The sequence below is a fragment of the Gekko japonicus genome, unplaced genomic scaffold, assembly GCF_001447785.1.
Source record: "Gekko japonicus isolate JY-2015 unplaced genomic scaffold, Gekko_japonicus_V1.1 scaffold157, whole genome shotgun sequence".
NCBI classification, from domain to species: Eukaryota; Metazoa; Chordata; class Lepidosauria; order Squamata; family Gekkonidae; genus Gekko; species Gekko japonicus.
In genome coordinates this window covers 437379-441780 of record NW_015168051.1, presented here as the reverse complement: position 1 = coordinate 441780, position 4402 = coordinate 437379, and the positions used below count along the sequence as shown (strand labels likewise).

The 4402-nt window shown below is 47.2% G+C and overlaps 1 protein-coding gene across 1 annotated transcript in view; it reads left to right on the top strand.

Moving 5' to 3' along the window:
• The window catches only part of PIEZO2 (piezo-type mechanosensitive ion channel component 2), a 428995-nt gene that overhangs the window by 279676 nt on the left and 144917 nt on the right, over positions 1-4402 (top strand). The gene's annotated exons all lie outside the window — the stretch shown is intronic.

Below are 4402 nucleotides of genomic sequence, written 5' to 3'. Positions count from 1 at the left end.
CGCCCGGGCCAAGATTGGGGGGGCAAGGCGGGCGACAGAAGGCCGATGCCTCCGTCGCCCGGCCCTCTACAGAATCCACCCCCCAAACCTCCAGGTATTTCCCTCCTTAGAGCTGGCAACCCTACATTCCCCTCAGTGCCTGTTGGTAGGCAACTAAGCTTGGTCCTGTCACCTACTTTGGCCTTTGGGAGAAAACACATTGGGGCCAGTCCTGATAGGGTTGCCAACTCCAGATGGGAAATTCCTGGAGACTTGAGGGATGGAGCCTGAAGAGGGTGAGGTTTGAGGAGGGGTGGGACCTCAGACAGGTACACTGCCATAGACTCCACCCTCCAAACCAGTCAGTCCCACATAGGGAACCATTGTTGCCAATCTCCAGGTGAGGGCTGGAGAGCACTCAGTATTACAACTGCTCTGCAGAAGGGAGGGCAGAAGTCAGCTGAAGTCAAAGGGGCAGATAATGGTAGGTTGGTGGCTAGCTGGGAAGGAGATGGGGTTGCCAACTACATGCTGACAAATTCCTGGGGATTTGAGGGGTGGAGCCTGGAGAGGGTGGGGTTTGCAGAGGGGTGGGACCTCAGACAGGTAGAATGCCATAGACTCCACCCTCCAAACCAGCCATTTTGTCCTGGGTAACAATTGTTGCCAATCTCCAGGTGAGGGCTACAGATTACTCACAATTACAACTGCTCTTCAGGTAGCAGAGATCAGTTCCTCTGGAGAAAACAGTGGACTCTGTCATTATACCCTGCTGAGGTCACCACAGCAAATTGACACTGTTTGCCCAAAGCCAGAGCACTGCCCCAGAGCCTCTTTCTAGATCCCGTTGTATTGCTTTCACAACGGGCTTTACTGCTAGTTTGTTATAAATCTAAATCTAATGATGACGTTAAAAAGATGACGTTATATAGCAAAATAGCCTTTACAGAGGGCTATTAGATCTTCCACCAACACAATAATATTGATAATGACCCAGTGCCTGAACTGGGAGTTCTAACTTGTGTTCCACATGTATAACCACTAAAACAAATTAATATTCCATTACCATGCATGTAAGGGGCAGAGGAGGGTGGAAGCGTCCTTTTACTACTTGGTTAGATCATGGGGAAGTATTAGTGCCCACTAGGGTTGCCGTCTCTGTGTTGGGAAATACCTGGAGTTTGGGGGGGGGGAGGCTGAGAAGGGCAAGGTTTGGGGGGGAGGGACTCCAGTGGGGTATAATGCCATAGAGTGCACCTTCCAAAGCAGCCATTTTTTTCCAGGTGACCTGATCTCTGTCGCCTGGAGATCAGTTTTAATCCCAGGGGATCTCCAGCCACTCTAACTCCACCCCCCGCATTCATAATATTACCAGAGGTCATTTCGGGGGGGAACGCGGGGGAACACAGTTCCCCCTGGTGAGGTGCAGGGGGCGGGGCACATGACGAAGCCCTGCCCCCTGCTTCTGGCCGCCCCGCTTCCAGCCCTCATTCGGCCAGGAGGAGGCAGGAGAAGAGGGAGGGTAAGTTGCTTCCTCCCCACCTCTCCCCACCCCTGCCTGCCTGGGGCCAGAGAGGGCCTTGGCAGGGCTTCCTCGCACTCCCGCTGGCCTTGAAGGTCCACCGCCGGGCCCCTGATGTCAGGGGGTGTGGCATATGCTAATGAGTTATGCTAATGAGTTCCCCTAGCTCTTTTTCTACGAAATGACCCCTGGTATTAACAAAGGTTTGCTATTGTACTACTCTAAACAGCATAGGGATGAGAAGGACTTGAGACCAAGACTTGAAAATAAACGGGAGGGTAGGACAGAAAAAATTATGTGGAGGGAGAGAGAAACTGAATGAGAAAATTGTGCAAAAGAGGGGGAGAAATTAAGGAAAAGGTTGTTTTATATTGCTGCAGCACCCTAATGCTTTGCAAGATCTAGCTGAACTGGGTGAAAGGAAAGAGACAAAGGCTAAGTTGTTAGCAGATTACAGACTGACAATTACTGTAGCAGCCATCAGCATGTTGTCTTGTCTTGCACCAGTGCTGGCTTAGTTGATGATCATGTTAGCATGATCTGTTAGGTACATTTGCTTTAGTCTTGGAGAAAGAGAAGTCTAGCCGATAGTAGAGTGCCTTTTACTGTGCTCAGGCTTCCCTGTGCCCCTAGTGGCTGCAGCTAGAACTACATTTTGCAAATAAATGGAAAGACATTCTGCTGGATGCCACATGACACTGGCTTCAAGGGCCCTCTCACTGACTTGGTCCCCCCACTGAATTTTGTCCCCCCAGCCCCCACATCAGTGGCCTTGCTGATGGAAGTATATAAGCGGGGGACAAGCACCTGCATGAGCAGCACTGAGTCGGTGGTAGACTGCTCGTCCATGAATAGTCTAGCCTGCATCAACATATGTGCCAGCATGTTTCTATAGAAGCTTACAGGGAAAACATGCAAAGCTTATTTTAGTTGCAGAACCTCATCCTTTAAGGAGCAGGTTGTTGTTTTGTTTTGGGGGTAGGTTTGGGTTTTGGGGGGGGTTGCAATGTGGGCGGTTTTAACCAATTTTAAAAACTGTATTTTACATATAATAAACAAGGTGGTGTTGGAAAGTGCTGTCAAGTCACAGTCGACGTATGGCAACCCTGTGGGGTTCTCAAGGCAAGAGACATTCAGAGGTGGTTTGCCATCACCTGCCTCTGCATCATGAACCTGGTATTCCTTGGTGGTCTCCCAAATACTGTCCAGGGCTGCCCCTGCTTGGCTTCTGAGATATCACGAGATTGGGCTATCCTGGGCTATCTAGGTCAGGTATAATAAGCATGACAACTGTAAAATAAATTTGAATTTATATCTACCCTGTTATCATGAAGAATATGTATAAACTGCCTTCACTCTTCAGTACAGTAAGAATGCAAAAACATAAGAAGCTTCCTACTGGATGAGACCCAGTCTGTCTAATCCAGCATCTTGTTGCCTTCAGCGACTAAATAAATGGTTCTGATAAACGACCATCTTCCCATTCTGTTGTGTCCAAGTGACTAGTGTTCACAGGTTCACTGTCTCTGAATATGGAGGTTTTACTTGGCCATCAAAAATCCATGAATTCCATCCATGTACTGTGTGGGAAAACAGGGCTCACAAGCACTCATTTCTGCCTAGTACTGGAGTGGAAAAAAAATGATTCGACCATCCTGGGTCTTTAGCCCAGCCAGGCTCACTTTACTCCACTTCCAAACTCCCCTCCTTTCTCTCCCTCTCCCTCCCCTGCCACCATCAAATCAGTTACTAGGAGTTTTTACCACCTGAGCATTGTTCTCAGGCCCCTGTGCCATTTGGCCACTTAGCACCATGTTTACATCTCTCTCTACTTTTGCACTCACCATTGAGAGGACCAACACACTTAGCTGGGTTTAACCACTGCCCCCCCCCCCCGCTGCTAGTACATGTGGACTGAACAGAGGCTTAACGTGAGTAACACATCATACACAACAGATTAGGAAAAGATAAAAGAAAATGTGACGAACCCAAATCCTCTAATTCCGGTCTCTTACGTATCCTTACAGATATGTCGAAATCATCCATTACTTTGGTCCAGGGTATAGGGGTTCCCCCCAGTGATGTCCAGGCTATTTTCTGGAGTCAAGATACCTTCCATCTCTGATGAGTGTGAAATGGACAAGAGCCTAAGAGAGTGTCTTCAGTGTGCTGGGGGGGGGGATGTTATTTGCCTTAGCCTACCCCTTCAGCAGACTCTTTCTCATCCTGTCTGCAGAAATGTCCACTTTGTACTTAATGGCCTCCAGAAGCTCTTTGTCTTAGGTCTGACTTTGGCTTACGTGGGGCTAGGGACATCTGATTGGCTCTGTGCCTGGGAGCTGATGTACTTATTTACCTGTGCCTCAGCCCCCCTGCAAGTAAGCAATATCACTTTATAAACTCTGAGCCTTTACAAAATGCAAGCCCAGGAATTATCCTTTGGGGCTGAAAAATTTGACATTGATCCTGGGCGTAAGGCATTTTACAAGATTATCATTCAGCCTGGCCGGTGCAGTTGTTTTCTGCACACATTACTTCCTGTCTTTTCCATGGGTACTGCCTCTTTTACCTTGTTGAAAGAGTAATCAGAAGAATACCTCTGAAGATAATATTTCTCTGACACATTGTTCGTAACTGTATCAGCCATATCACATATTATCTTATTAAAGATATTTAATTACATTTCTATTTGGATAGACATGTAATCGGGATATGTTTCTTGAGAACTGACAGAAGTATTAATAAATACCCTTGAAGCAATCAATCCATACTGATATGTTTTTTGTTTTGGTACCTTTGAGTTTTGAATGTTAAAATATGCCTCAGAATGCATCTGTTTCAATTAAATCTATTTTGTTCTGTGGTAACCTTAGAAGATAGCATATGTGCTGAATAGCTATC